The sequence below is a fragment of the Anolis carolinensis genome, chromosome 2 (genome assembly GCF_035594765.1).
Source record: "Anolis carolinensis isolate JA03-04 chromosome 2, rAnoCar3.1.pri, whole genome shotgun sequence".
Taxonomy (NCBI): domain Eukaryota; kingdom Metazoa; phylum Chordata; class Lepidosauria; order Squamata; family Dactyloidae; genus Anolis; species Anolis carolinensis.
Window position 1 is genome coordinate 294,992,796 of NC_085842.1, and position 22,137 is coordinate 295,014,932.

Genomic DNA, 22,137 nt, shown 5'->3' on the forward strand with positions numbered 1-22,137 from the left:
GGAGGGAATCCCCGGCCTCCCTCCGGGTCTTTCCTGCTTCCTCGTTTCTCCTCGACCTCTCGCCACCGGTCTTTGCTGGCCGCTGCTGCTTCTGAAGCGCTTTACTTGGGCCAGGGTGGATTCGACGCGCCCCGCTAGTTGAATCCATCCCTGGAGCGTTTCGGGGTCATCTCTGTGCGCTGCCCAGCTGAAAATCTCGGGGCGTAGTCCCTCTTTAAATAACTCCACTTTGGTCACTTCAGACCACTCTGGTACCCTTTCCGCGAGGTGGAGGAATTCCTCTGCGTACTCGGGCACTGTTTTGTCCCTCTGCTTTATTCCTTTCAGCTGGTCTCGAGCCCTCAATTGCTCTAGCCGGTCTCTGAACCGGTTTTCCAGTGCGGCGAGGAAGCGGGGCACTGACCTCAGACATGGGTCGTGTCTGGCATGGAGTTGCACGTACCAGCTGGCTGCTCCTCGCTTTAGTGTGTTGCCGATGGCTCGAACCCTGCTTGCTTCGGAGGGGAATGTGTGTGCGTTGTCTTCCATGTATCCTCTGATGCTAATTAGAAAAAAGTTCAGTTCATCTGATTCCCCTCCGTATTCCAGTTTGAGATCTTCCCTTCTCGGCATCCATTCTGCGGCCCGTTGATGCTGTCTGGGAGGCATGGGGAAGGGTTGCATCAGGTTTCCTCGGGCGGCTCCTTGGAACACGCCGCGCCCCACTCCTGTGGTCATTCTGCGCGGCTCCCGAAAGTCTGCCGCCGCTGTCGGCCCTTCCGCCCATCCGCATACTGGCCTCGCTGTAGCTCCCTCATCTCGCCTTTCCTCGTCGTACGGCACATCCTCCTCCTCTTCCTGGATCCCCCGCTCCTCTCCGCCTTCGTCTGCAAATCCACTGGACCCGATTCCTGGCCCCAGTGGCCTTTCCACCCCGACGCCCATTCGGGGGGTTGGGAGCTCTGTTGGAGATGGCGGCCTCAGAGTTCCCAGAGCTCGCTGGCGCTCCACTTCGCGCGCCATTCTGTCTCGGAACTCCAGTTCCTGCCAGTATTCCTCATCCCCCTCGTCCCTTGCCGCCACGGGACTCTGCGTTGACGCTCGCTGGCCCCTCTGGCTCCAATCTCCTTCTTTACTTGGCTCTCTCTCGGCGCCATATCGGATGGGCTCCTTTTGGAGATTCTCTTCTAATAGTGGCACCAACCTCCCCACGGTTTCCGACAGCCTGGATAAATTTGTTTCCAGGATGGATAACCGCAGGGCCACGGTCTCCGGCATGCTTCCTCCAGATCCCCAACTGGTTTCTGCCGCAGCCGGAACGCCTCTTCCCCCTCTGGGAATCCTCTGAGTCACGCCGTCCGGCTTGGGGTACCCCGTAGAGGAAGCTATGGCTTGCAATGTCTCTTCCGCCAACGGCCGAGCTCCCAGCGAAGGCCCCTTTGCTCCGTCATGGCTTTGATCTCCTTCCCTGCTCATTATCACTTCACTGCAAATCTGCAGGAGGGTGAGAACTGGATTCTTGACTTAATTGTCCTGCTCACTTCAAAGGATCAGTCTGAACGCAGATTAAAGATAACTGCTCTCAAATCCAATCTTTATTGAAGAACACATGACTTTGGAAAAGTCAAGAATGACTCAATGTTTACATACAACTATTTTTATAACTTTTGATGCTACGTAACACCACACGTAAATATCATCATCAAGTCCCACCTCCAATATCACATTACTACCATTTTCACACACTAAACCAATTATAATTGTTTATACTTTCGGTCCCAAGTTCCCAGGCGTATTCTATCTTCTTCTGCCAGGTGCTTCTGGGATTGTTTATGTTATGACTCCCAGTTACAGGGCTGAATTACCAAAGCCCTGTAACTGGGTTCCATGACAGGTCAGCAACCCAGCCTTCAAGTCAACAGTCCTGCCAGCATAAGGGTTTAACCCATTGTGTCACCGGGGACACCTAGTAGTAGGTTCAAGGACTTTAATAAACAGCATTGTTTTTCCTTGGTGCCTAAATGAAATGCTAATAAGGCCTTCATTCCACAACTGATGAGCCATGACTGACTTTACTGGTGAGATATAGAGGATAGTGCCCCCAGGAGAACTCAGACAGGCATCTATCCATATGAAGATGCAGTCCCCATGTAACAAGTTCTCATGCTGTTAGGGCCTGGAATGTCATCCAAAGCACCTTGAACTCACTCTGGATAGATATTGACAACCAATGCTATTTTGCTAAGACTGCTACTGCCTGATGCCTAATATATATTCTAGTTGTATTCTAGAGTGATATCACATAGAACATACAGTGTGAGTACAGGCAGTCCCCAAGTTACAAACATCTGACTTACAAATGACTCATTGTTAAGAATGGGGGTGAGACAACAGGAAGTGAGAGAAATTACCCCTAAAAAGGGAAATTCAGTCCTGAAAGAGTTATGAGAAAAAGGTGTCTCAACTTAAGCTTTCTCACCAATCCTTGTTTCTACAGCAAGCCACATTTTTCAAAATCCAATTATCACAGGGACAGAAAGTGAGGTCAAGTCTTCTGAACATACACATGCACACACATATAGCTAGAGAGCAGGGGAGAGAGAGGCTGGAATTACACTTTAAAATGTACTTGTTCTGACTTACATATACATTCGACTTAAGAACAAACCTACAGAACCTACCTTGTTTGTAACTTGGGGACTGCCTGTATTCAATGAAGTTTAGAGATTTTGGCATCTGTGTAGACAATGTGTGACCACTGGAAAGCTTCAAGCTGACTTGGACTGATTAGAGTTTAGAAAGGGTTACCTTTTGGGATTAAAACTTCCAGAAGTCTCCAGTCACAGGGATTATGGAAGTTGTAGCGTAACATAACATTTGGGAGCTTTGGCTCCATTGTGCAAAAGCTGGAGAAATATCTTCCACATTTTTGGAAGGTAAGGACTCAAATAATGATGATAGCTAATAAGTAAATGAAGAATTAACTGAACTAAGTGGTGTGGACTGATCCCAGCTTCCTTCACCTGAATACTTAGGGTTATTAGGTTGCTATGATCTAAAAGGATTCCATCTTTATCGCAGAGAAGTTCATCCTCCTTGGCACCAATTTTGCTGGTCCAAATATTGAGCAGGTACGCTACTGATGTGCTGCCCATCTCAGTGCCTAGCTATCTCTCTGCTTGTGTTGGTGAAAGTGGTCTGACTGTTTTCTGGTGTTTCAATATCCACACTGAAGCCACCTTTATAAAACCCTCTTTATTACAACCATGGGACTTTCTCAGTACAGTGTTGACCCTGCTCATGTGACAGTACATACCCTGCATCTGGGGTTTTTTTCCTGTTATGTGAACAAAAGATTATCAGGTTTGGGATGGAAGATTGAAGGACACTGTTGTTGTGGCCTGATCATATCCTTGTGAAGTTGGATTGGGCAGGAAGAGATCCACCCTGTAGTGGTGGGGGACTCATGAAGTACTCCATCTTGGAGACTTTAAGGAATCTGATAGATTTCTGGATACCCCCTGGGGGCGGGGGCGGGGGGGGGGATTTCCAGCTGACAGGATTGCCAAATTGTTCAAGACCTTGATTTCATCAATGCAATAATTCTTAAATGCATGATCAGGTCTAGACTAAAGTCTAGGTGGCTTAGGTGGCCTGGCAAAGATTGCCTTATGTGAACTGTTGTTCTCTGTGGGTTCTTTCTTTTTAGTGATGCAGTTTCTGGGTTTTGGTGATGAATAAATAGCTACCATAAATTGAACTCATATATAGAAAACCATGGTTTTTTCCAGTCTGGTTCATGTCAATGTACACATGGGGATGGGAGGGTGGGAGGAGATGGGAGCACTGAAGTTTAATCTCTTCTCTGACGGGTGTGACAGGAGAAATAAAGCCTGAATCAATAAGAGGCCATTGCAAAACTGCCTTTGTCTGTATAGGAGTGAGTATGTATATGTGTGTCTGAGCGTGTGCATGTGTGTATATATGTACATATATATGTATGCATATACGCATATGGGTGAAAGCAATAGATGGAAATAATGATTTGTCATTTAGAAGTAGAAATGCTAGAGTCAGTTTGATGTAGATGCTGAATATGAAGTACATCACTTCGCATAACAAAAGACCTCAGACACCTTTACACAGCAGCAACCCACTTTAGGAGTACAAAGCAATGAAAGCATGTCATCAGTTTGGCTTAATATCAGCAATTCGCTCTGAACAATTGAAAGTTATTATTTGATATAGATGCATGAGGAATGAAAGCTTTTTGTATGCAAACCCCTCCTCTTGTGCTTATAATCTAAAAGCGTGTAGGAGGGAGCAACACACAGCCAGAGGTTTTTGATAGTGGCAGGTGTGGGGGTGGTAAAAAAAAAAAAAAGCTTGGGAAGAAAGAAGAAGACGAAGGGAGTGTGGTTTTCATATCATATCGGTACTTATATACTGTGGAAGTTTATTATTTTAGACTGAAGCTCCCACTGCCCTAACAACAAGGACATAGCCAGCGGGGTGGAAGGGGAAGGTTATGTATGGGTTCAACCCCTTGCCAAATTTTCAGGTTTAAAAAACTGGTTTACTCATGAAATTTAACTGGTTAACCAAATCGCAATGAAATTTTGATAATTTACTTACACTATCATTACCTCCCTTTCTGCCAATTTACATTGCAATTGCAGCAATAGCTTGGACATAGCAACCAAGTTTTGATGACGGGGATGTTTAATCAATATTTTTGACATGAAGATGATGTAATCCACCCAAACCGACATCAGACTTGGACTTCCCAGTTTAAACTCCATAAGAAAAGCTTACATTTAAATACAACTTACAATATGAGCAAGAAAGATCAAGAGACTCTTGATGCAAGAGGTAAAAATAGACACAGCAAAGAAAGTAAAATATTTGGGAATTCACTTGACAAACAACAATTCGGACTTATTTAAAAATAACGACAAAAAAGTTTAAAAAAGATACAAAAAGATCTACAAAGATGGAATAAATTATATTTGTCTCTACCAGGAAGAATATCAACAATCAAAATGAATGTAATGCCTAAAGTGTTATATTTATTTCAAACAATATCAATTGTGTCTAAGGAGCCACTTTTTAAAGTCTGGAATAAAGAATTGACAAAATTCATTTGGAAAAATAAAAAAAACTAGAATTAAAATAAAAAATTTGCAAGACTCATAAGAGAGAAGTGCAATGACATTACAAATATGGGACTATACTACGATGTAGCAGCCTGGATATGGGTAAAAGAATGGATTTCTCCAAAAATGAAAGATTACTCATAATGGAAGGGTTGGGTTTAAAATATGGATGGCACTCATACATGATTTATGATAAAATGAAAGCAGACTTTAACTTTAAGAAACATGGGATAAGAAATCCACTATTGAGAATCATAGAATTATAATAGAGTTGGAAGAGACCACATGGGCCATCTTGTTCAACCCCCTGCCATGCAGGAAAAGCACAAAGTATCACTGACAGATGGCCATCCAGCCTCTGTTTAAAAGTTTCCAAAGAAGAAGTTTTCACCACACTCCGAGACAGAGAGTTCCACTATTGAAAGGCTTGTACAGTCAGGAAGTTCTTCCTAATGTTAAACTGTGCGATTGTCTGTTAGCTTGAGTTTGTTCTGAGACCTAAAGCCTTGTTAGCTGCCATTAGTGTTTTCTCTCATCCACCTGACTCCAGAAAATGCCTAAATGTCTATCAAAGCAAATAAATGATTTTTGGAGTTCATGGCAAAAAAGAAAAAGCCAAATGTTGAAGACCAAGAAAGCAACATGTTGAGAACCATGACTGGTCTTTTTCCAATTACGATTTTACAGTGGTCATTCCACCAATGCAGCTAATGAAGAGAAATGTATGCCTAGCCATATATTATATTAATGAACCCCTCTGTGTATTATTTTGCTTATCCCTAGCAATACCTTGTTTCTGCTCCTCACAAGGTGTCAGATTTGTCATCCCATCTAAATATGCTAACTTCAGGGACTCTGGGCTGGTGAACAACACATCTTACCAGTTGAGATCCAGGCACTGTTGTGCAAAGGCCTCATTGAAGTCTACATAACCTTTTGAGCAGCATGTCATGTCAGCAAATAGCAGACAGCCTGGCATATTTATATCCTTTTTTGTAAGTGAGTGGCTACATACAATCAACCAATAGGTTCAGAGCAATGTCTGGGTGCTGGAGAGCAGAGCTGTTTTTTTTGTTTTGTTTTGTTTTTTTGCAATGTAGCTTGTTTAAACTAACCTCTCAGGATCCAGTGGAGGCTCTTGTTCTGACTGTCAGTTGAGCTGTTTTCTGTAAGTAGAGTGAAAATGGAATACCATAGTGCCCTCACAGTTTTTCACCTCTAAAACCCTTCATAGCTGAGCCTAATTGAAGGATTCTATTATTTTGCACAGACCTGCCCAGACGTTGAGATTTTTGGGATGCAATCACTCAAAAGGTCCTTCTCTTACCTAACAAAGGTTAAGAAAAGTCCTTCTCAGTGGTTGCACCCAGTCTGTACCACTCTTTTCCTAGGATGACCAGTGCAACTCCTGTACCCTTGAAAGAAGCAGATGTACATATACTCTTTGTCAGTGCCCTCCAATCAACTTAGATCATGACTTCCATAACTCTCTGAACTATGTGGCCGTTTATCCAGGATTATGGGGGTTGTTGTCCAAGATGTCTGGAGAGCACCAGGTTGTCAGCACTTACTCTAGGCCAGTGGATCTCAACCTGGGGTCCCCTGATGTTTTTGGCCTACAACTCCCAGAAATTCCAGCCAGTTTACCAGCTGTTAGGATTTCTGGGAGTTGAAGGCCAAAAACATCTGGCGACCCCAGGTTGAGAACCACTGCTTTAGGCTATATCAAGATTTGCTTGAATTTCATGCCATTTTTCAGTTTCAAAACCAGCATGTGGCATGGCAATGGAGGAGGAAATGGCAAATTCAGCCCTCCTTTGCACACCTGGAACTGGTTATATGGCTTTTTGCATGCCAGTCTATGTATTTCTTGACACTTTAAGAAAAGCAGAGTAGTTGATTCAGAAGAAAATGAGTCAGTAAAATGTGTTCTATTCAGTTAAAGGATAGCGTTAAATTGTATAGCAGTGTCTGTTCTATTCGTGTGTACTTATCACATTTTTCACATAAACAGAAGTACTATTTAGGTTTAAGGGCAAAATGTATATTGGTTTTTATTCTTATATATATATAAGCCGCCCTGAGTCCCCTGTTGGGTGAGAAGGGCGGGATATAAATATTGTAATAAATAAATAAATAAAAGAAGAGCAGAATAATAAAGCTTCTAGTAATATAAATACAGTTGTTGCTAAAAAAAATCCTTTATCTTCAGTATACATGTAGCATACCAGAAAAATAAGCTGTAGAGCTTTTAAATCCATCAGAGAGAATGTGGCTTCCTGGCAGAAAGCAATTTCTTCATAGGAATTTTAGAAAGGATAAAATTCATTTTGAAGTTAGCGGAAATATCTGGTGGTCATCCTTTGTTTATGATGTTCTACTTAATACCATATAGTGTCTCTTAAAAGATTAAAAGACATTATACAAATGGGAAAGTAGTTTCTGTTCAATATGAACCAATTGCATTGATATTTTTCCACTAATAAAGTGGAATGCAATTATTCCTTGGTTTGCAACATTTCTAATATGATGCAACTCTACAGTCAAAAAAGTATGTTTAATATTTTATTTGAGAAGATTCTGTACAGAAATATATATTAGAAGAAAAGTACAGTGAATCTTGATATTCACTGGGGTTTAGTTTCCACACCCTCTGTGGATATCTAAATCTAGATGCTCAAGTCTCAGTGCATGGTGTCCTTATAAAATGGCAAAATCATGGTTCGTTTTTGGGATATTTTTTAAAAATCCCAAGCTATAGCCATGGAATCTGTGGATACAGAAGGCCAACTGTAAATCAGCATCTGGAGATTTAGATATACTTTTACATTTCTGACTTCTGCAGAAATTGTTAGGTGCAAATTACATTGGGAAAAGTAGATATCAATTTTCTGTGTAAATCCCTAAATGTTTGGGGGAACAGAGCTTGAGCCTCTCCTAAAGCCGTGGGGGCTTCAGGTCCCAAGGATCAGGATTACCAAGGTTTCTGTGTATTTGAACCCCCTAATAAAATACTGATTAGAAGTGTTCTAGTTGTAGTGTTTGCATTGACTTAATAGGGTCTTAAATATGTCTTTTGTAGGTTTTAAGCAATTTTGTTATGTTTCAGTGTTATTATTTTGTCATTATCTTTATGATTGTCACATTATTCACTGTGATAGTTGTATTATTTTACCATCATTATTACTTTGCATAACATATATACAAATATACAAAATTCATAACGATCTGTCTGCCAGTCTTGAACCCCTCTCTCCACTTTGTGTCCCTATTTATTTAGAAATGATGACTGTGACCTTCATCTAATACTAAAATTCATATAAATTTTGTTTCATCAGTGGAATTCAGTCAGACTTAAGTCTACATGACAATGCACAGAACTGAGTTTTTAGTCTTCCTATATTCTTAATTGTGTGATGAAAAGATTAAATTGAATGTTCTGTATAATTTGGAATAACACACTTGCATCTGGTGTAGTAAATGTTTCTTTTACTTGTTTGCTATCACTTACACATTTTTGTTTGTTTGTTTGTTTTGTAGGTAAGTACCATTATGAACAATACATTGGGGGTAAGTGTTTTGAGCTGAACAGATCTTTCTGCTGAGCAATAATTTGTGCCACCTTGGTCTTTAAGCAATTCTCTTGGTCTTCTGCAATAAAATTTATTGGCAAGCATCATCAAAATGTGCTGTTGAAGTTGAAAGTTCATGAACTTGAACATGCATTTAATCAAGTGAGTGCATATTAATGCAATACTTTTCACTTTTAGAAAACCTCCAGTCTTTCAGATGGCTGGACGATAAATCCCACTCACCCCCTTTGGATCCTTTATGAGCTGTTATTGAAAAAACTTGAATAATCTTTTTTTGGGTATAATCAGGGTAATTTTTTTAAAAAGAAACATCTGCGTGATTACTATTATCTGAATGATGTGACATTATGCTACATGAATAGTCGGAGATCAGAAAGGACTGAAATTTCCCGTACTGTATAAACCGGTCTCTAATTATATGTATCAGATGAAGCTATAATTAGTAACTTCATTCTCTTTGAAGAAATCTCAGCTTTAATATTCACAGATCCTCTTGTAGTTTTCACTCTTCACAGTAAAAGCTGTCATGTTTATATATCTGCTTTGAGGATGGATGGGCAGACCCTTTGCTGTTTTGATAGTCTTTCACAATTTTTCTGATTTGAAAAGGAAGTTCAGACTTCCTATTCTGATAATATGTTTGTGCTCTGTTTTGTCATAGGTGACAAAAAGGGCTTTCTTTCCTGCCTAATTCCTATCTAACTCAGCAGAGAAGGTTGGACCTTTGGGGACCTATCCATCTGTACAGTCAGACAAGGGGATTTCAGTGCTTTGAAACACAATGTTTGTATTAAGGCAGGTTAATGGTGCTGGTGAGAGTATCTTGGAGAAGTACACAGGTTAATTGATTGGCTCTGTATGTTTCTAGTTCACTGACATTTTTTTCTGAGAAACCACTGATCTATCTGTTTAAAAGTCTTCTGTCCTGTACCAAAGGGAGGCCTGAAATGCACTGGGTCCATTGTGAATCTTTGAGGTCTCTGCTCCATATTCTCCCTTCTAGTTTCTTCTCATCTATCCATTGGGGATGGAGGCAGATCAATATTGCTACTTAAAAAGGACACAAAAAACTATGCCAGGGAAGTTTTATCTGCGCTAGTATCCTAGCCCAAATCTAATTGCTCATCCCACTGAATCAGTGGATCAGTACAACTTAAGAAAATGTAAGCTGTTCCATTACCAATATCCATCTGATTCAGTTGGTTTATTCTAACTGGGAGTAATGATTGGAATCGGGCCTCTGTTTGCACAATGGCCAATAATGTTGTGAGCAGATTAGTATTTCCCTGCTTCTGTTTACCAGAAGTGACATTCAGAGCCACACAGCCAGTCTTACAAGGACCAATATAGAGCAGTCAGGATTCATAGACATCAGTAGTCTCGTCCTCCATGAATTTGTCTATTTTTTCTTGAAAACCATATTTCCCTGAACATTTGTGTGAATTTTATAGTTGTTAATAACTCTCTCTGGATAACACTCTCTTGCAGTTTGTAACCTTGATTCCTGTCAATAAGTTTTAAAATTCCTTTATTCTCTCATTAGTTGCTTCAGAACATTGGCATGGGACTGTACAGTTGACTGCCTCTTAGGACCATTCTACATTGTCATATAATCCAGATTATCAAAGCAGATAATCCACATTATCTGATTTGGACTGGATTATATGAGTCTACACTGTCATATAATACAGTTCAAAGCAGATAACCTGGATTTTATATGGCAGTGTAGAAGGGGCCTTAGATATTTGAAAGATGTGAGCTGTCAGATTATAAATATCTGCTTTGATCAGAGGTGTGTGTGTGTGTGTGTGTTTACACACACATACACACACATAGATGTGTATAATCTGCTTTCTTCTTTCCTGATTGCTACACCCCAAAAGTAGATTTCATGGGAATAACAGTGTGCATCAAATGATTAGTTACTAAGTATTAAAAAATCCTTCTTAAGAAACAGACCTCTTGGCCTCCTCACTCCCCTTGTACATAAAACCTGTGACTGACATCCTGTTAGGCATTTATGTCATCATAAATCGATTAACATATATGCAAAGGAGAATTGTAATGATATGCAACATCTGGATTATCAGGAGAGGAGGTTAGACATAGTTACATCTTTTAGGGTCATTGCACTAGATCATGAGAAACTGCATGCAATGTCCAATCTGCATCATTACCATAACTATCAATAAGTAGGTATGTGTTATAACCTCTGATGCAGGATCTTGGCCTCTATCTGTGTATCAATGACTATGTCTACCTTCTAATTGGATTAATTCTCTTTAGATAATTAAAATTAGATGTATTAAAAAGGCATGTACTTCCTATTTTTTTTTCAACTCATGGCACATGGTTTGTGATTATGTTATTAGGTACCGTATATACTCGAAGATAAGATGAGTTTTTCAGCCCTTTTTTATCAGCTGAAAAAGCCTTCCCTAGCTTATAATTGGATCAAGGTCAAGCCAGGCAGCGGAGCCTGGAGGCTATTGCTTGCAATATATGATGTATTTCTCTGCTCCCTTATCAGTGTGTTTGTTTTTCCAAAGCCTCCCTCGTTCTTAACCAAGGGAATGTTTTGAAAAGGAAAATAGACCCTTGCAAGTCAGGAAGATATATATACCCATTAATCTTATAAAAGCATTTTTGCCTGAAATATTTGTTAATCTCTGTTACAGATATGTAGGCACTTCCCCTTGCAAGCCTTTGCAATCCCTATGTACCTATATATCTCTATCTATCTATCTATCTATCTATCTATCTATCTATCTATCTCTATCTATCTATCTATCTATCTATCTATCTATCTATCTATCTATAAATTTTCCCCTCATATGTTTGCAAGTCTTTGCAAATCCTATATACATATAGATATCTAGAGATTTCCATGTACCTGTATATCTGCATCTATGTGTATACATTATTTTTATATATGAATTTTTGCCTCACATGTTTGCAAGTCTTTGCAAATCCTATGCAGATATAATTATCTATATATATAGAGATGTCTAGATAGATATATAGGAATATAGATTTATAGGGCATGGAAATACTACAGAGGAAATGCACACATATGCAGAAAGATTCCTAGATAGATGCAGAAGAGAAATGCACATATTTAGAGAGGATTTGCAAATGTTTCTGGGGAAAATGCATATGTGAAATTAGTATATATAATTATAGATCTATATCTAGCTCTGCATTGTTTATATAGGCATTGAATATTTGCCTGTTACTATGTTGGAAGCTGGCCTGAGTCCCCACAAGGAGATAGAGAGGATAAAAATGAAGGATAATAAATGAATTATTATTATTATTATGACAAATGAAGTTTTATTGTTGTTGTTGTTAAGTTATTGTTAATACCATATTGTTTTTGTTGACCCTACTTTTCTACATATAGAGCAAGTTTACTGTTTTTCTTTGAAATATAGTAAATATTCCAAAATATTTAAATTGCTGGTCCCTCAATTAATGTAGTTTTATTGGTATCTATTTTTATTTTGAAATTTACCAGTAACTGCTGCATTTCCCATCCTCGGCTTATACTTGAGTCAATAAGTTTTCCCAGTTTTTTATGATAAAATTAGGTGTCTCGGCTTATATTCGGGTCGGCTTATACTTGAATATATATGGTAGCTTAACAAAAAAATGTATATAGACAAACCACATAGGCATAAAGTGTTTACATAAAAGAACACCTCACTCCCAATTGAGGTGCTTCAACCCTAGGAGAAGATAATACAGTTAATGTATGCCTTGTCAATTATGATTGTGCAATCCCTGCCCTTCTTTTAAACCACTAAATAATGCAGTACAAATGGTTGAATTGTGCTGACCTATTTTATAGAAAAATCTCATTTTTTTAGACATCCTGAGATGGTAGGCTCTTCCAAGGACAGTATGAACATGTTTGTGTTCTTACAACCTGATCCATATCAGTGTGTGTTTTGGAATGGAGGGGACTGTTGGTAGCATTTTCTGGAATCTCTACCAGGGCTCTTCTAAAAACCAACCAGCCAGGAAAGGGTTTCATAGAATCACAGAATCATAGAATAGTAGAGTTGGAAGAGACCTCATGGGCCATCCAGTCCAACCCCCTGCTAAGAAGCAGGAAATCGCATTCAAAGCACCCCTGACAGATGGCCATCCAGCCTCTGCTGGGTTTGTTGAAGTTGTTTTCTTACAGGGATAACCTGTAAAAATACAGGCTGAGCATCTCTTATTTAGAATTCCAAATTACTCCAAAATCCAAAAGTGTCCACAGGCATGGTTGAAATAGTGACACCCTTGCCTTCTGATGGCTCAGTGTATACAAATGTTGTTTCATGTACACAGTTGTTAAAACATTGTAGAAACAATGTATATAAGGTGTATTTGAAACATTCCAAAATCTTTAAAAAAAATATCCCAAACACTTCTGATCCCAAGCATTTTGGATCAGTGTTACCCAACCTGCATTTTTTTTTTTAGTTTTACAGCGCAAATGTAGCATTTCATTTACCATGTTCCAGAAATAAAAAGAAAGCCATTTGAGAATGGAAATAAAATGTTACAGCTATTGAGAATTGTCAGGAAATCAGTGCCGGACAACAAAAACATCACTTTGCTACTAAAACTCCCAAACAAAATAAAACAAACATAAATAACAGCAATAGCACCACAACCTCTTGAAACATTTATTCTGTCTGGAAAAAATGTTCTATACTGAGTTCCATTGGATGTTTCCATTTTATTTCCCCTAGAAATAGAAAACTGTGATTTCCTCTCAGATCACTAGATGTCATCTTTCTTCTCCATAATGCAATTTTGGGTCCTTTGGAAAGTACCTATTTTTAGATCGTAATTGCAGCAGTTATAAGCAGGCTACTTTCATGATGGCTGCGAGTTGTAAATTGAGGTTCAGATCCCCATGCAGACATTGAAAGTCCAAGTGCAGGATAGTTGTGACAAACCACAATCACTTGGCTAAAATTACCTCATAGAACTTCTGTGAAGCAAAAAAGAAATACTCCATTTTTCTTCTTGGAAAGAAAAATGAAAATGCAATGTTATTTATAGGGTGGCAAATGTCTAAACAGACTCCCTTGTGTGAATGCAATACTTCTTTTATATTTTATATATATACTAGCTATGCCTGGCCACACGTTGCTGTGGCGTGGTCTGGTGGTGTTGGTGCGAACTTGTTGAGGTAGTGGTGGTATTGAATGTCTGTTGTATGGTTGTCTTTATGTTTAGTATGCATTTGGTTGTTTGTGTACTGTGAAAGTGGTGAGGGTAGAGGGGGTCTATGTCCCTGTGTACTATTGTATAGTATTTACATGTTGTCCATGTGTTGGGAATGCTTGGATTGTGTCTTGCTGCATAGTAGAAAGGGTTGGGCTGGATGGCCCTTAGGGGTCTCTCCAAACTCTTGTGCCTGTCCCCTGGGCTGAGTGTGTTGCTAGGAGACCAAGTGGGCAGAGCTTAGCCCTCTAACTGGCAGCAATTGGATAAAAACAATTATTCCTCTCCCTCTAATTAGGACTTTATTTTTCTTTTCTTTTTGTTGTATCAACCTAGAGCCGTGGATGATGGGTTGTGTTGTCAAATTTCAAGGTTGGGAAGCCTGTAGTTTTGTTGTTTTGTCCGCTGCCCTGATGCCATCACTCTTTTATATATATATAGATAGAAAGAAGAATTGAAAGATTTGGTGCTAGATAATTCCCCCCTTAAACGTACATATAACCTTACGACTGGAATGATGATGTGGCATGCCAATATTAACACTGATGCTTATATATTTTCTAAGATTAGGAGTGTAAAGAACAGATTTTATGTGCTTTTCTGTGCTGCTATATACATGAATTCATAGGCAAGAAGATATTATTTATTATTATTCATTGCATTTGTATACTGTATTTACTTTCTGCCAAACACAATTAAAACAATTAAAATACAAATAAAAAATAAAAAATCTCAATTATAACATGTAAGTAAACTGATTAGAGACAGAGGAATAAAATGAAACAAATGGCACCCAGTCAGTTCATAATGCCTTGAGCAATAAACCAGCTGAAATGACAAAGCCCCACTGAATAAAAATGTATTTGCCTGCTAGCACTAGAACAACAAAAAGACAGCTATAGGCAGGATTGGATTTACGTCAGAGCTGCATTCCTGAAACCCATGATACAAATTGAGACTAACCTACATGGCAAGAGCCTGCTCTGTAGGAAATGGTTGGAGAACAGGAAAATAGATTCCATATGGAGTTTCCAAAGATGTAGCAGCATTAAGCTCTTTCAACTTTAAGGCAGGCTGATTTTTATTTTAGCAACATAAAAAGGAAGGGGGGGGAGTGGAGTGAAGAAGAGTACCGTAGCAACACCTTTAAGACTGAAATTTCATGGATATACATTAAGTTTCTCAGATATTGAACAGAGTTGTGACTGTAGGAGTAGGATGAAATATAATAGGATCCAAAAAATGCAAGCATGACCCTTGTCTCAATAATAATAATAATAATAATAATAATAATAATAATAATAATAATAATAATAATTTATTTGCCAACTGCAAAAGGCCACCCTTCTGGGATCTGCATGCATCATCCGAAAATACATCACACAGTCCTAGACACTTGGGAAGTGTTCAACTTGTGATTTTGTGAAATGAAATCCAGCATATCTATCTTGTTTGCTGTGTCATAATATAATAATAATAATAATAATAATAATAATAATAATAATAATAATAATAATAATGCTTTATTTCTGTATCCCGCCACCATCTCCCCGAAGGGACTCGGGGCAGCTAACATGGGGCCAAGCCCAGAAAAGATAAAGTATGAACAAGTTAAAATATAAAACAAAACAACAAAATAATAAGCAGTATAAAATGAAAAGCAAATTCAAGCACAGATTATACATAAATACATAAAACAAGATAAAGTTTAAAAACCATATCCGTTTCACCACCAAAGGGACAAAAGAATAAAAGGGGGTCAGAGTAAAGTGCATAATAACTAGATTATTCCATAAAGTGCCTGACCCAGTGTTCCAAAGTTTCCAAGATAACATTAGGGGTAGGCTGGGGTGGGACCAGAGATAGAGTGCAGAATAGCAACAAAGTTGTCAAGGGGTCTGTAGTGTCTTGCTTAATCGAAAGAACGTTGAAAGAACCATGTCTTAAGTTGTTTAATAAAAGCAGACAGGGTTGGGGCCAGCCTAATCTCCCTAGGGAGGGAGTTCCAGAGCCGAGGGGCCACCACAAAGAAGGCTCTCTCCCTCGTCCCCACCAACCAAACCTGTGATGTTGGAAGGAACGAGAGGAGAGCCTCCCCAGAAGATCGAAGAGATTGCTGAAAGGTCTGTATCACCTTACATGGCTCTTTCAAAATTTGAAAATCCACTAGGCTAAACAAGAGGCCTGGCTCCAAAATCTGATAACCCAGGCAGGTTGAAGGCAGAGAACACCATCTTTCAAGCAGTCTAATTCCAAATCATATAAAGTTTCATAAATCATAACCAACATTTTGAATTATATTTGGAAACAGCCAAGTAGTCAAAGTAGCTTCCATAGCATTATGGTCCACCATAGTCAGCTATCTGACCATAGCAGTCTGGGCCAGCTGACATTTCTGAATGTTTTTAAAAAGCAAGACTTAAAGAGATTATTAATCCAAAGAAATTTCAGTTTAGACTTTGTTGTTGTGCACCTCCAAATTATTTTCAACATATGGTAATGCTAAGGCGAATCTATCAAACGGGTTTCTCAGCACAAATTGCCTTCATTTGAGATTCGGAGAGTGTGACTTTCTATGGCTGAGCAGGGATTTACATTCTTGCCTCCAAAACTCAAGTCACTCAGGATTTTGAGACTATATAAACTTTTGCCTCACTATCACCTTGGGATATATTTCACTGCCACGCTATGAAACCAGTCTAATTTGAATTATTTTGTACAACATCCCACTCGTACAACAACCTGGACTAAAGTTTGCATTGTCTGTCCATGCAAAAGTTGGTTTCTTAGCTCAAAACAAAGGACCACCTCCCCCAAAACCCAGGAGCCAAGAGAAAGCGGGTGGATAAAGCCAAAAACAGGAAAGAGAAGTCGTGATTGGCATCAACCCATGTGCTTACTCAGCTATAGTTTACTCAAAGAGCCAACTTTCCACAAGCATTCTCCTATAAATTTGACATTCATTTACTTTATAAAATGCCATTACTGACACTAGGAATTAGTATCAATGGATGATTGCCAAGGCCCACAAATCACTACAGGTCTACTATCAACCCTTGGAATGCTCTTTTCCTACATTCCCTTCTCTTTGCCTGTTCTGCATGTTTGCTTGCTCTCTCTGAATTGGATAAACCCTAAGAGGAGAAAATGAAAGCAACAGTTTCTTTCCAACAGTTTCAATTCCAGAGAAGAAACCATCAGGGCTAGCTAACACCTTCCAACAAAGGATTCCTCCAGGCAGCAAGCAGCCAGGCTTTGAAGCTGCAAGGCTATTCAGTGCTAATCAAGGTAGCTAATTGTAACATTCACGCTTGCTCAAGCAGACAAGAGTTATTTCTCCCACCCTGGACATGCCACAGATATATAAACCTCACTTGACTTGTTTACAACAGACCTCACAACCTCTGAAGATGCCTGTCATAGATGTGGGCGAAATGTCAGAAGAGAATGCTTCTGGAACATGGGCACAGAGCCTGGAAAACTCACAGCAACCCAGTGATTCCAGCCATGAAAGCCTTCAACAATACCTTAAAGGAAAAGTACTTCCCATACTTCCCTTGTCCTCTCTTTCTCTGGAAAACACAGAAAAAGAAAAGTGGGGGTTAGTCAGGCAACAATGATGAATATGGTGGCCCATTTTATGGCCTCAAGGGCAGGATGAGGAGGTGTGTCCTGAGATGCTTGTACAGAGAAAGGAGTGTGCATTGTGCATCCAGTCTAATGTCATTTCCAATCCATATGAAATTATCTCCCCCTTTCCCCAACACACCTGCACATTTCAATTGCTAACAAAAACAGCAGAATGGCCAACAAAAATCATATTGAAGTGAATATTGTATAACACTGAACATTTTGGAGGAAAAGTGGTTTGTACAGGCATAACAAATGAAATCTTTTAAAATCCCAAATGACATGCAATTAATATCAGCAAAGCCATAATAAACAGTATTAGAATTGTGCAAGTTGGGTGGTTTGTTTTGAAAAATCCCATGTTTATAGTTCAGTTTATATGTAATGTTCATAATACAGGGCTAAGATAAACCCAGGATTGTTTTAATCACACTTTTCACTCTGTTTTGAACATTTTAAAAACTCTTTCTTGGCTGTAGTTTTATATTTTTTTCATATTTTTCTTATCCTGAAGCTGTTACAATTCCAGCTAAGCAGCAACAAAGGATCAAAAGAACAGGAAGGAGAGCCATAAATATTTAAAAACACTGACTTGCAAGCAGGAAACCCCCCTCCCCCTTAAGCAGATGTGAAGCTCTGCTCTAGATGCAAAACTGTACTGTGCTGATGGTTGTTTGACATTTTAGGTTTATATAACATGGCTGGGGAAGCTGTATCTCTGGAACCAATCTGAAATTTAGCACTGTAGGATGTCAGTGTGTTTTGCTTTGGGGAGGGGAGATGGAGAAGGAAGGGCTGAGCACGTAATTGCTTAACTTTCCTTTTGCATTTGGGAGGATACAGTGAAGAGCCCCTGTGGTGTTTTCAAAGGAGCATTATTTATTAATTTATATAAATATCCCATCCTGTACCTGAAGATCGCAAGGCAGGATCTACTCAACAAAAGAATTTTAAAACAATTAAACTTGATAAAAACCCCTCCAAAGCATCTTCTTTTCTCCAGTTCTGTGATGTTCTCCTTTGCTTGCCCCCATATTGAGCAGGAAAATGTAATGAGAACACAAACAGAATCACTAAAAGACTGAAGCAAATTCCATGTAATGAAAGGATCCAGAGAAGGTACAATTGAGGTGCAGAGTTTGACACCGAGGGTAGATCTACACCAGGCATGGGAAAACTAAGGCCCCTTGGGTGCCTACTTCAGGCCCTCCTCATTTTCCCTGTCCTCTTGGCATAAGGATGTGGTGGCAGAAAGGACAAGGGAGGAAGGCACGCAGCAGCTGAGAGCCCTCTGGGGTGCTCCCAGCAACTGCGTGTCTTGACTTCCTCCTGTTATAAGGACACTGCGTCACCATATTTATTTATTTATTTATTTGCAGCATTTATATTCCGCCCTTCTCACCCCGAAGGGGACTCAGGGTGGATCACATTACACATATAGGCAAACATTCAATGCCTTTTAACATAGAACAAAGACAAACAAACATAGGCTCCAAGCGGGGCTCGAACTCATGACCTCCTGGTCAGAGTGATTCATTGCAGTTAATTGCAGAAGCTGGCTTGCTCTCCCGCCTGCGCCACAGCCCGGGCGTGTCAGGAGGGTAGCTTGAAGGAGGTATGCAGCGGTTGAGAGCTCTCCAGAATACTTTCAGATATTGCCTGTCTCACGCTCTTCCCCTGGCATAATGCTGAGGGGAAAGCCTGAAGATCGAGGGAGGCGTATGGGGGCAATTGCCCCATATTTTGTTTTTCTTCTGACATAAGGATGGGGTGAACAGGCCCTGTCCCACTCCTCCTGGCTTCTCCCTGGATCCCTTCTTCCCAGGTCCCCCCCCCCCCCCCAATGTGTGCCCAGCCACCCTCCCTCCCAGCACGGATCAACAATGTGGCCCCAAGGCAACAAAGTTTGCCCATGCCTGATCTACACCCTAGAATTAGTGCAGTTTGACAGCACTTATGTGCTATGGCTGAATTGTATGAAATCCTGATATTTGTAGTACGGTGAGACTGGAGCACCTTTTGGCAGAAGAGACTAAAGGTCTTACAAAACTTCCATGATTCCATGCAAGTTAATGTTGTGTCAAACTGCATCAATTCTACAATGTAGATAAATACTGAGAAACAATTGTAGAAGGAGGTAAAACTGAGGGACATGGTAGAGTTTTGTCGTATCCTGTGTACCATGGAGAAAATAAATTACAGCCCATGCACACATCTGATGCCACCAAGTTAGCTCCTACAAATCACACAGTTAAGATCAGAGCTGTCAAAGCAAGCAGCAAAACATAAAAAATACAGTGGATCATCAAAATTGCAAGAAATAGGTTCTAAGGCAGTGGTTCTCAATTTGGGTTCCTCAGATGTTTTTGGTCTTCAACTCCCACAAATCCTAACAGCTGTTAAACTGGCTGGGATTTCTGGAAGTTGTTGGCGAAAACACCTGGGGACCCACAGGTTGAGAACCACTGCTCTAAGGTGTGGAAGGACACTCTGCTAGCCTCTTACACTGAAAATGCATTCTGGAGTTGCATTGGTGTTATCGCAGCTGCAGTGGCCACAACAGAGAAAGGGTGTGCCACTTAAAGGGACCAGTGTAACTCTCTAATTCTAATCCCTCGCCCCAATCCACTAGTTATCAGGGAAGAAATATAGGCTCTGTTTTCACTGACCATTTCATGCAGTTTCAAACTGTTTTTGAAGAAAGTGGTTTTGCTGTGCAGATGATTACATAGGAAATCCTATAATCAGTTCGAGGCCCAGATGATGATCGCACAAACCACAGAGCACTGGTGCACATCAAGGGCTCTTTTTTTGGCGGACTTTTGTGGGAATTTGTTGTTTGAATGTCACAGCATTAAATGGCCAATGTAGACGGGGCTATCGTGACTGGTACTTGCTCCAGCCATATACCAAAGGTAATGGAATATTTTGGCTGCATTCCACTGCCAAACCAGCTGCATTACTGTTAGATAAAGATGCCAGCTTACAACTCATGAAAAATAGCATTGACTCAATGTATCAAAGTTCCCTTAATTCCATTTATTTTTAGAATGCTACCCTAGGTGGAGTGAAAGAAAAAGAAGACAAATTTGAAGTTTGCAGAGATACTGTTCAGAGAAGAAAAAAAATCCAAGGAGTAATTTCTAATCAATATTGGCATGACATGGATTCTAGCACCACCATGAGTTCAAAAAGCAAAAGACAGATTGGTTGTTTCTGAAATAAAACTGCATTTTGTTGTAATTTTGGGGTCTATTTTTACAGTGAAGTCATCTTTTCTAAACATATATTCATTTTTGTAATTCATTCAGCAAACAGTTTCAGGATTAATGATCTGCTAATAAACATTTAATAATTATGTGCTACATGGCCGTGATATGATTTTCTTCTCAAGCATTTTTGTCTGTAATAATGTGTGCTCTTGTGTGCAAATCAACAATCACTAAGTACAATCAAGCTGCTCCAAGTTTCATGTTGTTAGCTATAATATAAAATCCCTGTGACCCCATTACCTAAGAGACTCAATTGACATTTTATTAAATTGTTATAAAGATCCCTATCCTTTCTTGCTTTAATTTGGTGGTTTACAAAATCTCAATATTCTTAGCAATCCATCCTCTTCAAAGTAAGGATGGGCACAAAGCTGTGAGAGTTGTTGGAATGAGAAGTACATGCACAAATGTTAGTTTTTTAGCATCAACTCTGCCTGAATTGCATTGAACTACAGTTTTAAATTGCAATAGATGGGGTGCAAGACAAAAGGAGGACATGCAGTTGCCTCACCTAAAACCTCATGAATAACTGAGGCCACTTCTACACTTCCATGTAATCCAGATTATCAAAGCACATAATCTATGGCCCTTTGACACTGTCCTATATCCCAGGAATTTATCCCAGATTATCTGCTTTTCCCAGATTATCTGATAGTGGAGACTCATATAATCCATTTTAAAGTAGATTATCTGGGATATAGGGCAGTGTGGAAGGGGCCTACATTATCTGCTTAGAGCTGAATTATATAAATCTACACTGCCATATAATCCAGTTCAAAGCAGATAATCTGGATTTTATATGGCAGTGTAGAATGGGCCTGAATCTTACAAACCTGCTTCCAGTTTCGTCTTTTGTGTTTAGGAAAGGTCTGCCACTTACTGGCTCAAGATGGCATTACGGGCTACTGGATGATTTTAATATGCTAACATTAATTAATGTGTTGTTTTTTTTAAAAAAACAACAACAACAAACCCATGAGGTACACACATCTGTGTTTTGAAGCTATATAAATGGACATTGTTGTTACTGATTTATTAATTATATGCTTATTACTGTATATCTTTGTGCAGTAAGTTCAAGGCTGAGTAAATGGGGCTTTTCCATCCTCACTTTAGTCACTAAGGTAGATGAAATTGAGAAAGGCTAACATTATTAGTGAGTTTCATGACTCAGTGGAAACTTGATCTCCCAAACCTCAGTCCAGCAGTCTAATTGAGAGCTGATTTTTTTTAAAAAAATGTTTTTTAAACCCATACTTTTCAAAAATGGAACTGAACTTC

The 22,137-nt window shown here is 39.6% G+C and overlaps 1 protein-coding gene and 1 long non-coding RNA gene across 9 annotated transcripts in view; both read left to right on the top strand.

The window, feature by feature from the left end:
- Positions 1–22,106, top strand: part of LOC134297154 (uncharacterized) — a 54,565-nt gene extending 32,459 nt beyond the window's left edge. Inside the window, exon 2 of the long non-coding RNA XR_010003927.1 lies at positions 1,874–22,106. This is a non-coding gene — a long non-coding RNA (uncharacterized LOC134297154). The remainder of the gene's footprint in view (positions 1–1,873) is intronic.
- Positions 1–22,137, top strand: part of pde4d (phosphodiesterase 4D) — an 830,388-nt gene that overhangs the window by 400,415 nt on the left and 407,836 nt on the right. The gene's annotated exons all lie outside the window — the stretch shown is intronic.